The sequence below is a fragment of the Callithrix jacchus genome, chromosome 4 (genome assembly GCF_049354715.1).
Source record: "Callithrix jacchus isolate 240 chromosome 4, calJac240_pri, whole genome shotgun sequence".
NCBI classification, from domain to species: Eukaryota; Metazoa; Chordata; class Mammalia; order Primates; family Cebidae; genus Callithrix; species Callithrix jacchus.
The window spans coordinates 4,047,843-4,066,184 of record NC_133505.1 but is presented as its reverse complement, the minus strand read 5'-3'; the positions used below and the strand labels follow the sequence as shown (position 1 = coordinate 4,066,184).

At 41.9% G+C, this 18,342-nt stretch overlaps 1 protein-coding gene and 1 non-coding gene across 6 annotated transcripts in view; one reads left to right on the top strand and one right to left on the bottom strand.

Annotated features, from left to right (window-relative positions):
- The window catches only part of LOC144581996 (uncharacterized), a 39,896-nt gene that overhangs the window by 5,020 nt on the left and 16,534 nt on the right, over nucleotides 1-18,342 (bottom strand). The window contains exon 7 of one of the 5 annotated variants that reach the window (XM_078368124.1): nucleotides 2,609-11,688. The exons of the other annotated variants lie outside the window; for them this stretch is intronic. The gene's annotated coding sequence lies outside the window, so the exon portion shown is untranslated. Of the gene's footprint in view, nucleotides 1-2,608; nucleotides 11,689-18,342 lie in introns of those variants that run through there. 5 annotated transcript variants of the gene reach the window in all.
- TRNAA-AGC (transfer RNA alanine (anticodon AGC)) lies at nucleotides 6,316-6,388 on the top strand. The gene has a single exon. It is a non-coding gene; the product is annotated as a tRNA-Ala (tRNA).

The window sequence follows — 18,342 nt, the reverse complement described above, 5'->3', positions numbered from 1 at the left end:
CTATAAAACCATCAGATTTAGTGAGAACTCACCATCCTGAGAACGACATGAGGGAGACTGACTCCCATGATTAAATTACCTCCCACGGGGTCTGTCCCATGACATATGGGGATTATGGGAACTACAATTCAAGATGAGATTTGGGTGGGGACACAACCAAACCATATCAGACCCAACATTAAAGTCTAAGAAACTTTGACATTTAAGACAAAATTGGGAAGTGCTCGAAGAGTTGTAAACAGTGGCATCAGGAGAAAAAACTGTGTTTTTAAGATAACTTCAAAGGCTACAATACAAAGTATACATTAAAATACCATCAATATATTAAAATAAAATAAACAGGGATATGGTTTGAGAACCTGCATAGTTATCACAATGAGAAACATTACAGTGATTTCAACTAAGTGGAACAACGAAAACTCATATACAGCTACTGCGAGTGCAAGTTAATGCACTCGTTTGGAACGGAGTGTGGCACTATCTAGTTGACGATAACACTTTTCTTACTAGCAATTTTGTTGTCACTTGACAGATTCTTCTTGTCTGCTGCCCAGAAAAGCCGAGGCAGTGACAACAGCAGGTTTTCCAGCAAAAGAAGAATTTAATAATTGCAGGGCCAGCCAAGTAGAAGGATGAAGGATAATCCACCTCCCTGAGAATCTGGAGGCCATGGTTTTTCCAGGATAGTTTGGTGGACAGGGGGTTGGGACTGGGGAATGCTGATTTGTTGGGTCAGGGATGAAATCACAGGGGGTCGAAGCTGTCTTCTCGCACTGACACAGTACCTGGATCGGGGGTCATGACACCAGTTGAGCCAGTTTTTAAAAAAAAATTTTTAATATGGGTTACCTGACCAGGTGGTGTCAGCTGGTTCATCAAAATACAGAGTCTAAAAAACACGTCCAACACCAGTCTTAGGCTTAACAATAATGATGTCATCTATAGAAGCAACTGAGAGGCGACAAATCTTGTGACTTCTGGCTACATTACTCATGAATCATAATTTTAACCATGTGCCTAATTTGTTAGGTTTGTAAAGGTCGTTTCAGTCCCTAGCAGGGAGAGGTTACTTTTGGGAAGCAGCTGTTACCATCTTTGTTTTAAAATTAAACTATGAATTCCTCCATAGTTAGCTTGGCATCTGTCCAGGAAGGAACGAGGACAGCTTGTGAACTTAGAAGCAAGATAGTCATCTATGTTAGATTTTTTCACTGTCATAATTTTTGCAGAGACCGTTTCAATTCCACTCATTTTCCTATAGAAAATGCATGCTTATGTGTACCAGGATACACATTCAGGGACGTTTAGAGTGGCATCATCTGTAGTAACTGAGGCTAGATATAAGAGAATAGCCATCAATGGCAATCAGGTTATACAAACTGTGAGATGTTCATACATGGAAGTCTGCACTGCAATGAAAATGACCAGGCAAGCGGTCATTCAACAACATACATGGAAATTAAAAACATAATGGAAAGTTGATACAAAAGAAGCCAGACCTAATAATATCCTAAATGATTCCACGTGTGTAAAGATTGAAAACATACATTTATACATGTATGCTTACATACATACACACAGAAGAAGTGGGAAAGAGCAGACTCCTGAGTCTTCTTGCCTTCATCCTTCCCCCATGCTGGATGCTCCTTGCCCTCAAACATTGGATTCCAAGTTGTCCAGCTTTTGGACTCTTGGACTTACACCAGGGGTTTGCCAGGGGCTCTTGAGCCTTGGCCACAGACTAAAGGCTGCACTGTCGGTTTCCGTACTTTTGAGGTTTTGGGACTCAGACTGGCTTCTTTGCTCCTCAGCTCGCAGACTGCCTATTGCAGGATTTCAACTTGAGATTATGTGGGTCAATACTTCATAATAAACTCCCCTTCGTATATACATTTATCATGTTCCGTTCCTCTAGAAAACCCTGACTAATAAATATTTAGGTGTACATAAAATAGATTTTGTATACATGCACATGTATACATACATGTAGACACCATATGCACACACCTACACGTACATGCATACACACATACATGTACACAATGCATGCATGAACACACGTGCCTATACACACATGCGCATGGCCACACATACCCATACATACATGCACGTGTGTGCATGCATGCACGTGTGCAAATACATGTGTGCACATGCATGCATAACATACAGGTGTGCAAACACATACATGCATGTGAACACATGCACACACAGACACATACACAGATATGTGCACACAAAACGTATACATATACATGTGTGCACACACAAGCACGATGCACACACACATGTGCACAAGTACACATACACCTGTGTACACACGTATATACACACATATATGTGTATATACCTGTGTACGCACATACATGCAAATGCATGTGTACATGTATACACATAGGTATGCCCACACACATGTACACATACTTGGCACACACATACATGCATGCACACATGCGCACCTAAACACATGCATGTGCACATGCAGGCATACACTTGTAGACAAGTATATATATGTGTACATGCATGGATGCATGCATAGATGCATATATGTGCACATACATATATGCATACAAGTACAGACAGATGCTCACACAGATGTGTAGATGCATGTGTGACACCTATATGCATTTGTGCACATGTGTATCCATGCACACATTCATGTGTACAAACGTGATACATATGTGTACGCACATGTATATATGCAGATATGCATGCATATGTACATACATACATGCACATGTGTAGATGTGTATGGGCATGCACGTGTACACACATGCATGGACACATCCCTGAATACACACATGCATGTACACATACATACTGTGTTCACAATACATGTATACACATACATGTGTGAATACACGTGTAGATGCATATATACATGCATGTACCCCCATAATTATACATGTATGAATTCACACATACACGTATACACATGAGGTGGCACATTCACCTTTCAGGAGGACAATCAGCGACTTTCTCACCTTGACAACTTTAGCCTCACCTTCTTCTAGTCATCTTGCTGAGACCCTTCTGCCTATGTTTTTCTAACACTGTCTTAAGAGTACTTTTACCCATCAAGGCAACTGGGGGTTATGAGAGCTTTTTGCACAGAAGGCTAGTTGCTTTCGCTGGAAAACTGATGATACATGAGGACTGACTGGGGTGGTAAATCCCTTGCATGTTTCTTCATATGAAAAATCAGGACTGTGGGATTCTCTGGCTGAATCTCCGCACCTAGAGATGGATGTGGGTGGTAGGAACTCCTCAGTAAGTATTAGCTACCTTATGTTGGTTGCCTTCTCCCTGTGGAAAGCCAGCCTCTCATTCTGAATTTGTATCAGTCCCTCATGAGGGGTTTGACTGTACCAATATCTGATGAGAGATTTTAGTGCAGTTCTGTTGTGGCTCATTGTATGGTAGGTGGCATCCAGTTTCTTAACATAAAAATAAAATAAAATAGATTATGGAGGAATCTAATACAGATACATGGGAAGGTATTATTTTCTAGACAAAATGGATTTAGATAAAAGAATCTAATTAAACATTTGCGCATGATTCTTTTAAAATTCTTTTGAATCTTTTTTTTTGTCCTGTTTTTCAAGTCTCCAGTTTTTGTCATCCTTCTCCCAGAAGGCCAGAGGGATAGCCAACGGTCAGAAGAAATCATCCAGCAACCACCATAGCACTTTCTCCTGCCTGCAGATGCCTCTTTTCATTCAGCCTCTATGGGAAGTAGCAGCACCATCCAGTTCTCAGAGAGCAAGGTCTAGACTAACTCAGCTAACCCCATGTGCTAAGCTGACCTAACTCCACTTACCCCAGTGGATTTACAGATTGAGGTTAGAACCCAGCAGAGTTCTCTTCCTGCAAAGAATAGGCTTCCCTCTAAGGTTTCACACTGATACCGGATGAGGAAAGAGCCCTAAACAGCTTGAAAAACTGGATGCTCTTTGGGCAAAGCAGGAAGCCCTGCTATGGAAGAGCATCATTTGAGTATAAATCAGGGTCTCAGTACAAAGAGCGTGCTCAGGAGGTCACGGTGGTTAAGCAGAGAATCTGACCAGAATATCCCTGGTGGTGAGAAACTATCTTGTTGAGATAAGAATCACAGTAATTGAGGACTTAGAATAAAGGCTAAAAATGATTCAAAGAGAATGCAAAAAGAATCAGGCACAAATCCTTTACTACATTCTGTTGTATGAATCTCACCTTACTCTGTGTTTCTATTCATTTCTTCACGATGTTTACTTTTATTTTCACAGAGACGTGTTGGTGCCAACTAAATGAGCAAAGCAGCCTGTGACAGCAGAACTGCGCTAACAAAAGTCTCTCATCAGCTCTCGAGAGCAGGTTCCTTAAAGGTGAACGATATTCCACATACAAGGACTTTTTCAGCACCATGCATTGGCAATTGAACTGGATATTTGCTATTTTTTATATGTTGATTGATATGGCTTTCCAGCCTCCCTCAGTATAATTATTCATATTTTGTAGATGACACTAAAGCTTAGAGACGTTATACCATTTTCCTCAAATCATGTAACTTTATATAGGAAAACCAGATATGAAAAGCAGATTTCTTCTTAAATTAAAAAAAAAAACAAAACACGAGCTCTTGCTTTACCCTAGCACATAGTCTCCCCGTCTGTTTTCTCTACACCAGGGCATTCATGTAACATTCATTCACATAACAAATACAGATCAATGAGTGGATTCATTCATCAGATACGAATTCAGAATCTCTCGTGTCTGCCACAGTAGGCTCCAGACTTTCAGCTATATTTGTCTCATCTCCCTCAAATCTCTCCCTCCAATGTCTTGGCAAAGGTTACAGATCTTTTTTGCATGACATCTCCAGAATCTTTTTCTTTCCTTTCACTCACCTCTGTCTTCATCCATGCTATAGCGTTTTGTTTTTGTTTTTGTTTTTGAGATGGAGTCTCACTCTGTCTCCTAGACTGGAGTGCAGTGGCATGATCTCAATTCACTGCGCCTCTGCCTCTTCGATTCAAGCAATTCTGCTGCCTCAGCCTCCTGAGTAGCTGAGATTACAGGCGTAACCATTCTGGCTAAGTTTTGTATTTTTAGTAGAGATGGGATTCCTCCATGTTGGTCAGGCTGGTCTCAAACTCCTGACCTTGTGATCCGCCTGCCTCGGCCTCCCAAAGTGCTGGGATAACAAGGGTAAGCCACCACGCCTGGCCGCTACCGTGTTTCTGAAGGATGCAGTCTGCACTCTGAAGTGTGATGGACACTGGCGCTGGAGAAAGACTCCTGCCGTCCACCTCAGGAGCCGACACAACAAACGTGGATAAACCTCAATCCTTTAATGTCTGTATGACTTCTTTCCCTTTCTCTCCAATTCCTTTTTCTCAGGTTCAAGCTCTGACAGTCAAAACTAAACACCTTTCTCTAACATGTTTAATTATTTAAGCCTTTTGCCTGGGATTTTCTCAATTCCTCTTGAGTTTTCATAATACTCTCCCAACTTATCTCCAAGTGGCCAGGATTTTTATTCAGTGCTTCCTCCATGTGTATTTCACACACACACATAGCCTGGTTTTCTCCACCCTGTGTCCACTCTTCTGCATAGCTCAATTTTGATTCTTACGCTCTGATATTTTACGTATTCTTACGCTCTGATATGATCTTGTCTCTTTCTCTTTACGGCTCTACTCTGTAGTTTTGTTGTTGTTGTTCTGACATATAGTTGGACATGTAACTGGTACCTGGCACACCTCAGCAAGGAGGCAACCCACCTCTCAGATTAGTAAAGGAAGCACTCTCCAGGCGTTTCCTAGTGCAGGGGTCAGCACGCTGGCCTCATTCCTGAAAGGACCTAGTTGTGAAAACAGTAGGAGCTTTTCACCTTCCAAAAATCTGCACCATCTCACAACTCAGAGAGTCTCAGGTACAAGGAAGAAGTGATAATGCCATCCCGCTTTTATAAACACACACACACACACATTAAATCATTTATTCCTTTTTAATTATTTAATTATTATTATCTTTTTTATTTTAATCTGTGACACGTTAGCCAGGCAGGCCTAGACAGGTCCTCCTTTGCTGGGACGTGCCTTTTTCTGTCCCAGAATACCCTAAACTTGACATTTTGGCAGTGCAAGTTTTCCCTCTGTGCATTTCTCCTTGTTCCCTTTTCTCCTGCTTCCTGGCAGAGAACGCGTAGCCACTCTGCTCTTGCCCTGGGAAATCAATGAGATCTGCCCTTAGAGGAGCCCTGCTTTCAAGCTGTAGGCCCTGAAATCACCTGTGTTCAATGCCACCTGCTAAGGACAAACAAAGCTTCTCCAGCAAGGGGAATTAGCTCAAGTGGTAGAGCGCTTGCTTAGCATGCAAGAGGTAGTGGGATCGATGCCCACATTCTCCAGACTTTATTATTTGGACCTCAGGTCTCCAAACCCGAGCCCGTGTCTAAGCACAGAATGCTGCTTTGGCTCAAGATGTAGGGACAGCAACAATACAGGCTGGTGACGGCTTTCTACTCACATTCAGTATAGTATAGATCTACCATGTAGTTATATTCTGTTTCTTCAAGGAGCTGTGAAACCAAGGGACACAAACTATTGCTCTTTTCTCCCTATTTCTGCCTGCAGCTTGGTCCTAAATGAGAGACATTCGTGAAAAGTACAGGGAAGAGCCACCTGGGTAAGTATAGCCCAGGCTTTCTGGTCAGGGGACTGAAACCAGGATGTGTCAAGTAACTAGAATGTGCCTGGACAGATACTGTAGAAAGCAAATCCATAAAGTTGTTTGTGAACTTGTGGATCCCCCTGCCAGCTGTGGATAAGTGACTCTAATCCCAACAATTTACCTAAAAAGAGCCTGAGAACTGAACTGAGCAATGGCCCACTTTCCAGCCATCACTGACCACTGGGTCACGCACACTCCGGAGACCTCTGAATAGCCCTGTAAAGGCTTTGCAAGTAGAGTTATCTTTGTAACAACAACACATGGAAGGCTGGCAGGTACTTGGAACTTGAATACAAGGCAATTGTGTGCCTGCAAAAACAAAAATAGCAATACTGTCCTTAAGAATTCAACAAGACACAGTGTCTCCTCACATAACATGAAGAAGTCCAGGTTACAACCCCGAAATATTCACCATTAAGAAACTGTTGGGAGGCCAAGGCAGGCATATCACGAGGTCAAAAGATAGAGACCATGGTGAAACCCCGTCTCTATTAAAAAATACAAAAATTAGCTGGGCATGGTGGCACGTGCCTGTGGTCCCACCTACTCAGGAGGCTAAGGCAGGAGAATTGCTTGAACCCAGTAAGTGGAGGTTGCAGTGAACTGAGATGGTGCCACTGCACTCCAGCCTGGTGCCTGGCAACATAGCAAGATAAAAAAGAAAGAAACAAACAAACAGACAAACAAACAACAGGGAGATTGTAATTTACTTGACAAAGAGAATCCTCAAATAACAGTACTGAAAAGGACACAATGTCAAAATCATCTGACACATGTGTTAAAGCAATTGTTATAACAATGCTCCTAGAATTAGGGGATAACATTCCTGAAGTGAATGAAAAGGTGGAAAGTCTCAGCAAATACATGGAATATGTAAACACCAATTTTAAACTTATGAGTTAAAAAATGTATTAATCAAATATTAGGGCAAATAAAAAGCTTAATTGGATGATCTCAGTAACAGAATGCAGATGAGTAGAGAAAAAAACAAAAAAAGTCAATGAACTTGAAAACAGTCAAGAATATCTACATAATGTGAACTATAGAGAGAAAGGAGTATTTCTCTAAATAATCCAAGCCTCAGGACAAACAAAAAATAACAAATTAATATTCACATTATTGTAATCTGGAAAGAAGAGGACAAAGGGATCTTTGTGACAGAAACCTTTGAAGAATTAATGACTGAAAATGTATCAAATTTGTCAAAAGATATAAACCAGATTGTTAAAGTTCAGCAAACCTCAAAGAGGATAAACCCAAGAAACCCACAGCAAGTCATATCAGAATCAAACCTCTGAGCACTAAGAAAACACAAAGCAGTGTTGGAGGCAGCAGGAGGAACGAAAGCCGAACTACAGTATGAATGACTGTGGATTTCTCACCAGGAATCACGGGGCCAGAAAAGTATCATAACGTTCAGTGACTGCCAAAGGAAAAAGACCTATCAACCCAGAATTCCATGTGGAGGAAAGTCTCTTTCAGACATAAAGGCAAATAAATGCATTCTCACTGGAAGGTAAATGAATACATTCTCATTCCTGGCAAGACTGCTGGAAAGGAATTAGCAAAGATTCGAGATAAGTAAAGTGATACTGGAAGGAAACTTAGAAAACCATCAGTGAAGGAACAAAAGCAGAAATAGAGAACATCTGGGTAGATGTACAGACTATTATTCTTCTCTTGAGTTCCTTAAGGTATGTTTGATGATTGAAGGCAAGAATTGTAACTTTATCTGATGCAGTTGTCATTGTACGTACACATACTATACACATAACATCAAAGGGTAAAGGGCCTAACTCTTGATGAAGTTTCTATATTCAACTTGAATGGCAAAATATTGATTCCAAGTATACTATGAAAAGTTACATAGGTATATGGTAATCCCTAGGCCACTTACTAATCAGAGTTAAATAAACCAAAACAAGACAGAAAGAGGAACAGAGAATTCAAACAAAACCAACAAAGGCTTTAAATTATTAAATAGATCTGTCTAAAAACGTATCTATAATATACATGTAAATGATTTAAACCCATTAATTAATAACTAGAGATCATCAGAATGTATTAAAAATAAATATGCTGACTATAAGAAAGGTACCTGCATATATAAGGTATATATAAGAATAAAAGTCATATAGCAGATTGAAAGAAAACAGTGGGAAAAGATGCCTCACGCAAGCATTAACCAAAGAAAGCTGTGCTGTATATATCAAACTCAGACAGAGTGGACTTGAAAGCAGAGACACTTTTCAGGAATAATGAGGGCTGCTACATGATTACGATTGTCATTTTCCAGGGGAATACTCTCCCAAATGTAGATGAGGACACAGAGCTTCAAAACTCATATGAGAAATTGGATAAGCCAGGTAAAAACAGAAAAATCCAAATATAGTTGCAGGCATTAACACTCCTCTCTCAGTTATTGGTAGACCTGGTACACGACAAATCAGCAAACATATTGGAGAATTGACAACACCAGCCACCAATGGATCTAATCAACTTCATAACACGAAATAAAAATTTAGGCTGAAAGCAAAGACAGAAATTAAAAGAAAGTAAAATCATGTTATAACCAGGAATGTAAGAATGGTCCAGCATATAGAAGAGTGCTATTATTGAAAGAGTTGCTTAGTTATTTTGAAATATGTTTGAAGGAGTTACTTAGCTGGAAATGACAGAAAGAAAGAGAAGGGTGAATCTGGAGGTGGATCTTCCCTTGTCCATATTTATCTTGTCTTTTTTTGCGGTCTAGGGTGTCTGTACTTCCTCTGAATTACATGATCCTACTACAGCGTCTGGCACAAAGCGTCTCCCTAGTGAATGTGTACTGTGAGTGGAAAGTCACTGATAGATTCAAAAGAGTTGTGCAAGAATAATGTTCATTATCTGGCAAATCGGTGAATGTGGTGTTTGAAGGACAATGAGTCAAAGTTGACCTGACAGGTAAGCCCAAGGCCAGACGTGGTGGCTCACTTCTGTAGTCCCAGCACTTTCAGAGGCCGAGGTGATCAGATCCCTTGATAGTAGGTGTTTAAGACCAGCCTTGGCAACATGGTGAAACCCTGTCTCTACAAAAAAAATTACAAAAATTGTCCAGGTATATGGTATGCATCTGTAGTCCCAGCTACTCAGGAGGCTGAAATGGGAGGTTCGCTTAAACCCAGGAGGTGGAGATTGCAGTAAACAGAGATCACGCCAGTGTCTGGGCAACAAAGTGAGACCCTGTCTTAAATAAAATAAAACAAAACAAAACATAAAAATTAAGCCCAGGCCAGTTGCAGTGGATCATGCCTGTAATCCCATCAGTCTGAGAGGCCGAGGCGGGCGGATCACATGAGGTCAGAAGTTTGAGACCAGCCTGGCCAACATAGTGAAACTCCGTCTCTACTAAAAATACAAAAATTAGTGGAACATGGTGGCAGGCACTTGAAGGCCCAGCTGCTGGAGAGGCTGAGGCAGGAGAATCACTTGAACCCAGGAGGTGGAGGTTGCAGTGAGCCGAGATTGCTCTACTGGGTGACAGCATGTGACTTCATTAAAAAAAAAACGTTAAGCTCAAAAGGTAAGTAAAGAGGTGGTCTAAAATTAGATACTTGGTGTATGAATGAACGGGCTTAAGTACAAAGAAGGCAAGAATAACCGTTAGCTGGAGCAGAGGGAAAAAAGTCACATTTAAAATCTGAAAATACCTGCTTCTCAATTTGGGCTCTCTCACTTAGCAGCTCTGGCACCTTAGAAAGAAGACTTAACTTATCTCAGCCTCTGTTACTTCTAAAAAGTGCGTACATAGTTTCACTGGCAAAATTTAATCAAACTACATGAAGTAAACTGCCTAAATCTCCTAGTATAATTTATGGTGCAAAAAACTGGGGAAAATAGGGAGGATATTATTACAAGTTCAGTTTGTGTTTTCTGTCGTTAATGTCTCCAGTGACGTAGGTGCAAATGGAGATACACAGTAACAGCCATATGAACGGGAGGCACTTTTGAAGGCTATTTCTTCCTTCATTCATTCAGTTAGTCACTCAAGGAACTATTAAGAATTGAGGATCTTCTCCTTATCAACAACGGAGACTACAGAAAAGAGGAGTGACTAAGATCCTGAAGAAGGGAAAAGCTAGATCACTGGGCCACAGGAGGGGAAAAAAGCAGCAAGACAGGTTCAGTAGCTTCTGGTCCCTCATGCCAGAAGGTCCTAACATTATGTGAATACTGCAAACAGGAGGACTCCACCTGTCTGGGCGAGGAGTTCTTCCAGTGCAGTGTTGGCTGAGAAGGAGTGATTTCTAAGTGGCATTGATTGTGCTCTTTAAAAGCTAGGAATTGGTAAAGCGGCAGTGTCTGGGAAATGAGATTTGATCATGTGGATGTCAGCTCTTGGGAACAGTTGCTCTCTAAGAGCAGCAGGCCACCTGTCAGTCTCATATTCTGAAGGTCCTGAGTTCGAGCATCAGGCAAGGTACAGCTTATGCGAATATTGTTGTTAAGGCAAATGAAATAGGTGCAATGATTAATGGAACACAAATGCTATCAGATAATGATTTCAAGACAGACCAAGTATTAGCTTAAAATTTAAAAATTAGCTTGCTTGCTTTCTTCTTTCTTTCTCTGTTTTCTTCTTTTGTCTTCTCAGGGGTTCGAGTACAAGGGGTGGTGAAGAGATGTAAATTACACACGACACTACAAGCTGTGTCATGTGTCTACGGCTGTAGCTGACAGGGAAGCAGGGAAAACTTTTCTTCCAGTTGCCTGCTCTGGAGGTCATCCAACCATAATTACGAAGTGGGGTGGGTGAAGTGTTTCATTCTTTTAATCAGCTAACAAATATTTCTCAAGCACATATCTTGTTAAAAGACTGTTTGTGGGCCGGGCGCGGTGGCTCACGCCTGTAATCCCAGCACTTCGGGAGGCCAAGGCGGGTGGATCACGAGGTCAAGAGATTGAGACCATCCTGGTCAACATGGTGAAACTCCGTCTCTACGAAAAATACAGAAAAAATTAGCTGGGCATGGTGGTGCGTGCCTGATATCCCAGCTACTCAGGAGGCTGAGGCAGGAGGATTGCCTGAACCCAGGAGGCGGAGGTTGCGGTGAGCGGAGATCGAGCCATTGCACTCCAGCCTGGGTAACAAGAGCAAAACTCTGTCTCAAAAAATAAAAATAAAAAAAGACTGTTTGGGAGGTGGGTATGGTGGCCGACGCCTGTAATCGCAGCACTTTGGGACGCCAAGGCGGGTGGATCACAAGGGGAGGAGTTCCAGATCCACCTGGCCAATATGATGAAACCCTGTCTCAACTAAAAATATATAAATTAGCCAGGAGTGGTGGTAGGTGCCTGTAGTCCCAGCTACTCAGGAGGCTGAGGCAGAAGAATCACTTGAACCTGGGAGGTAGAGGTTGCAATGGGAGAAGATTGCACCTCTGCACTCCAGCCTGGGCGACAGAGAAAGATTTCATCTAAAAAAAAAAAAAAAAAGACTGTTTTGGGTACAGCAATTTACAGTGAATAAAACACAGATATTCTCACCTTTGTGATACTACATCTTAGTTGGGAGGAGTGAGGAGAAACAGACAGGAAGCAAACAGGAAAAATGAACAGGAAGAGACGTCATGCTGTCTACCGGGAGGAAGTCACCAGGGAGTGAAGACGGCAGTGTGACGGTGGCACTTTCAGTGTTCAGAGGAGTCAGGGAAATAGTCATCCTGAAGGTATCATTTAGCTTCCCTGTCTTTAAATCTTTCTTTACATGCAAAATGGGGACTGTGGGGTTCTCTGAGATCACAGCACCTAGCGATGGATCTGGGTGACAGGAACTGCTCAGGAAGCATTAGCTACGGCTCTGGGTGCCTTCTCCCTATGGAATGCCGGCCTCTCACACTGAGCTAGCCTCATATTATAGGTGCTCACTAGGAGTTTGCCTGATGAATTTACAGGTTGAGGTTTCTCTTCCTGGAAAATACAAGTTTCCCTCTAAAATTTCACCTAGGCACTGGGTGAGGAAAGAGCCTCAAATGGCTTGAAATAACTTAGTGCTCCTTGGTCAGAGCAGGAAGCCCTACTTTGGAAGGGCACCATGGGGGCATATATGAAGGTCTCAGTACAGAGATGACTGCTCAGGTGGTCAAGATGGTTAAGCAGAGAATCTGGCCAGAATGTTCATGGTGCAAAGAAACAATCTTTTTGGGGGAACAATGACAACAATTGGGGATTCGAATACAGGCCAAATAAGACTGAAAATAGCACAACAGGAATCAGGCACAAATCCTTCACTACTACATTTTTTTGTACAAATCCACTTTGCCTAGAAAATCATGCTTTACCGTGCATCTCTATTGTTCTTCTCCACCATCTATTTTACTTTCTGAACTTTATTTCATTTTTATCACCACGAAAGCTTGCTGCTACAAAATAAATGAGCAAATCACCCAGTGGCAACGAAACCGCACTTATATCTCTCTTAGACCATGAGAACATTTCCTCAAAGGTGAACAATGCTCCACGTTCAGCACCATGTGCTAGAAATTACACTGACTGTTTATTAATTTTTAAGTAAGTTCATGGATATAGTTGTGCAGCTTCCCCAGGTAACATTACCCTATTGTTATAGATGACACTAAAGCTCAGAGTATCGTTAAGCCACTTTCCTCGGATCACATAACTTTAAAGAGGAAAACAACATATGAGAAGCAGACTTATTTCTAAATGAAACCATCACGAGCTCTTGCTTTAACCCAGTACGTAGTCCCATCATCTGTTTTCCTCACACCAGCTCACTCATGTCACATGAACAGGCATGTTTCTCCACGCAGGAATTCCTACAAACATCCCAGCCTATGTCTACCCTAGGTTTTCTCCACCCTGTGTTCACTCTTTCTCCGCATTGCTGAATGTATTTTTTTAATCCTTTCACTCTGATATGATCTTGATCTCTCATTCTTTCTGCCTCTTATCTGCCTTATTTTTGTTATTGTTCTGTCGTGTAGTTGGATATGAACTTTTACATGACACACCCTAGCAAGAAGACAGTACATATCTCAGATGTAAGTAAAGAAGCATTTTCCAGGGATTTCCTAGTGTCCTGCTCAGCACGCTGGCCTCGTTCTTAAAAGTCCCTTGATGCAAAAAAGAAAAAAAAAGCAGGAGCTTTTTGCCTTCCGGAAATCTGCACCATCCTACAGGCTCAGCTACAAGAAACAAGTGATAATGACATCCCTTTTCTTTAAAAAAAAAAAAATCATTTAAGCATCCTGGATATCTGTGACACATTAACTGGGCAGGGTCCTTCTCTGGGACATGACTTTTTCTGTCCCAGCATATGGGAAACTTGATATTTGAGCAGCACCAGAGTTTTCCCTCTGTGACTTTCTCTTTGTTTTCATTTCCCCACCTTCCTTGCAGAGAGTCAGTAGCCACTGTGCTCTTGCCCTGGGCCATCAATGAGAATATCTGCTCTTAGTGGAGTCCTGCCTTCACGCTGAAGCCTTCAAGTTGTCTGTGTTCTACACTGCCCACTAAGGACAAAAAAGATGCTGTGAGATGGGGAGTTAGCTCAAGTGGTAGGGTGCCCGCTTAGTTTGTGAGAGGTAGTGGGATTCATGCCCACATTCTCCAGATGTTACTACTTGGACCTCAGGTCTCCAGGTTACAGTGAAAAAATACATATATTACACATTGATCTAATATAGACACTGATCTCAGAAAACAATATATTAGACACTGATCTCAGTAGTAACCTGGACACTTCTTTGGTTCATTATGCAAAGGCAGCAACAATACAGGGTTGGCCAAGACTCCACTGGTATGCAGCATAGTAGAGCTCTATCAATGTGTAATTAGCTTTCTGTTGCTTTGAGGCACTGTGAAACCAAGGGGCATGTCCCAGTGCTCTTATTCTCCCTGTTTCCCCCTGCAGCTTTGTCCTAAATGCAGTGCAATTATGACAAGTGCAGGGCAGAATCACTCAGGTAAGTACAGCCCCAGCTTTCTGATCAGGAGACCAAAACCAGGAGTTGCTGAGTAACCAGAAAAGACACTTGGAAAGCAAACCCATAAGGTCGTTTGTGAACTCCTGGGTGCACCCGTGAACTGTGAATAAGTGGCTCTTATAGAAGACAACTTACCTAAAAAGAATCTGAGAAATGAACTCAGTGACAGCCCACTTTTCAGTCCTCACCGGCCACTGGGATACACACACTCCACAGATCTCTGAACAGCAGTGTTAAGGCTTTGAAAATAGAATTGACTTTGAAACTACAACACACAAGGCTGGCTGGTTATTGGAACTTGAACGCAAGGCAATTGTGTGCCTGCAAAAACAATAATAATCTTAGTATCCTTAAGATTTTCACAAGACACAGTGTCTCATCACATAATGCAATGTACAACCCCAATATGTTCAGCATATGAAGAACCAGGACGATCTGAAGTCATTGGCAAAGAGAATCCTCGAGTAACAATACTGAGAAGACACAGATGTTAGAATCATCAGACACGTACCTTAAAACAGGTATGATAACAATGCTCCATGAATGAGGGGTTAACACTCTGAAGTGAACAGAAATTTGGGAAGTCTTGGCAAACATCTGGAAGCTATAAACACTGATTTTACACTTAAACATTGAAAAATGTATCCACCAACACTATTAGGAGAAAAAAGCTTCAATGGGTTATTTCAATTACAAAATTGAGACACTCAGAATAAAGTCAATGAACTTGAAAGAGAACAAAAATACCAATCTAATCTGAGCAACAGAGAAAAAGGAGTGTTTTTGGGCAAAGTAGGAAGCCCTCCGATGGAACGCCATCATTTGGGCTTCTCTCAGGGTCTCAGTACAAAGGTGAGATGGCATCATTCGGGCTTCTCTCAGGGTCTCAGTACAAAGGTGAGATGGCATCATTCGGGCTTCTATCAGGGTCTCAGTACAAAGGTGAGACGGCATCATTCAGGCTTCTCTCAGGGTCTCAGTACGAAGGTGACTGCTCAGAAGGTCAAGATGGTTAAAGGGAGAATCTGACCAGAACGTTCATGATGCAGAGGAACAATCTTGTTGGGAGAAGGTTGACAACTTGGAATATGAGCTAAATCAGCTTCAAAACGAATACAAAAAAGACACAAATCCTTGACCACATTCTTTTGTACAAATCCATTTTTGCCTAGAAAATCATGCCTTACTATGCATCTCTATTGTGATTCTCCACCATCTTCATTTCTTTTTCTTTTTGAGATGGAGTCTGGCCCTGTCGCCAGGCTGGAGTGGTGCGATCTCAGCTCACTGCAACCTCTGCCTCCCGGGTTCAAGCGATTCTCCCGCCTCTGCCTGCTGAGGAGCTGGGACTACAGGCACGCGCCACGACGCCCAGCTAATTTTTGTATTTTTTTAGTAGAGACGAGGTTTCACCATGTTGGCTAGGATGGTCTCAATTCCCTGATCTGTTGATCCATCTGCATCAGCCTCCCACAGTGATGGGATTACAGGCGTCAGCCACCGCACCCGATCCTATTTTACTTTTTTAAATGTTATTTCATTTTTATTTTCACAGAAGCATGTTGCTACAACTAAACGAGCAAAACAACCAGTGGCGACAGAAATGCATTAATATCTGCCCTTAGACCTTGGAAGCGTTTTCCTTAAAGGTGAGCAATATTCCATATACAAGAACTTTTTCAGCACTGTATGCTAGAAATTAATCTGAATATTTATGAATTTGTATGTAAGGTGGTCAATACAGTTTTTCAGCTTCCCCAAGTGTTATAAATGACACTGAAGCTCAGAGCAGTTAAGCCATTTTCTTCAGATCACTTAGCTTTAAAGAGTCTCCATTACGTTTGGAAAGTGCAGATTAGTACAAAACCCAGTTTTGTGGCCAAGATTCAACTGGACTATAACAAGTGAACTCAGTAAATCTCTCAGTATAGTTGATGGCACGGAAGACTGAAAAACACAGAAAGACTGCTATTCTTTTGGTTTTTGTTTTCTGTAGAGGGAATGTCTCCAGTCATGTAAATGAAAGTGGATGTACAGAGTAAAAGAGAGCAGTAGGGAACACATCTGAAGACTAGTTCTTCATTCATTTATTCAGTGGGTCAGTCAGCGACCTATCATAAGCTGAGCATCTTCTTAGTCTCTTTTCAACAAAGGAGACTATGGTAGGTGTAAGAGTGACTAAGCTCTCTCAGGGTGGGGGAAGCCCGATCATTGTCACTGGGCCACAAGAGGGAAAAGAGCATCAAGACAGGTACAATTGTTCCTGGTCCCACAGCCCAGACAGTCCTGTCATCGAATGGAACTAATACTGGATTGAGTAAATACCTGGCAATTAATGCTGGATTGAATGAACACAGTCCTGTCATTGGGTGAACACTGGAAAGGAAAGAAGTCCACCTGTGCTGAGTGTGGGATTCTTCAGGCGCATCACTGGTTGATATGGAGTGATTTCAGAGTAGCGTTCATTGCCTTCTCTGAAGCTAGGGCTTGATGACGTAGCTGTGCCTAGGGGTTGAGATGTGCTCATTTGCACGTCAACACTTGGGCAGGAGTTGCTCCTGAGAGCAGCCAGCAGCACATCAGTCTCATACTCTGAAGGTTCTGACTTTGAGCTTCAGAGAGGGCACAAGGTATTTTTGATTCCTCCAAGGAGGGTAACATTACCTTAGTAACATATTAAATAATAATAACAACAATAAAAGGATTAGAAAGGAAACATAGTAAGAGACAAATAAAAAACAATCATTTTCAGTAATCACAGCGAATCATGGGATCAGTAATTGCAGAGAATGGTGGAATCAATGGTGAAGAAATTTAGATTATTTCAGAAACCACAGGTATATAATTATCTTCCTCTCCATCTGACTGAGGAAGCTTGGGAAATTCCTCTTGTAACTTGGTGCTCTGAAGTTTGCCCTGATGCACTTATGCACTGAAGGAATGTAAAATTATCAATCTTCTATTAATCCAATAAAAACTTTGTTGAGCACATATTTTGTTCAGCAGCTGTTCTGGGTGCAGTGATCCAAGAACAAACAAAATGCAAAAATTCTTGCCCTCATGAAACTACATCTTATTTGGGGAGAAATGAGGAGAAACAGACAAGAAACATTTAAAAAATGCATAGTAAACTGGGTGACAGTATCTACTGTGAAGGAATCCTTAAACAGCAGGGACCTTGGGAGTGTGTGGAAATGGCAAGATCAGCTTCCAGGGGAAGAGCCAGGGAAGTTGCCACCTTGAAGGTATCATTTAGCCTCCCCTTCCTCCGGCCATCTTGCTGAGACCCTTGTACCCAATTTTTCTGATAGTAAGAGTAATTCTTACCTAGCAAGGCCGACTGGGGATTATAAGAGTTTTTGCACATAAGGTAAGTTGGCTTAGTGAGAAAAATGATGGTACAGGAGGACTGGGGTAGCAAACCCTTCATATGTTTCCTCATTTGGAAAATGAGGACTGTGGGATTTTCTGGATGGATCACAGCACGTAGAGATGGATCTGGGCGACAGGAACTGCTCAGGAATCATTAGCTACTGCTCTGGGTGCCTTCTCCCCATGGAATGCCAGCCTCTCACACTGAGCTAGCCTCATGTCATAGGTGCTCACTAGGGGTTGTCTAGTGAATTCACAGGTTGAGGTTAGAACC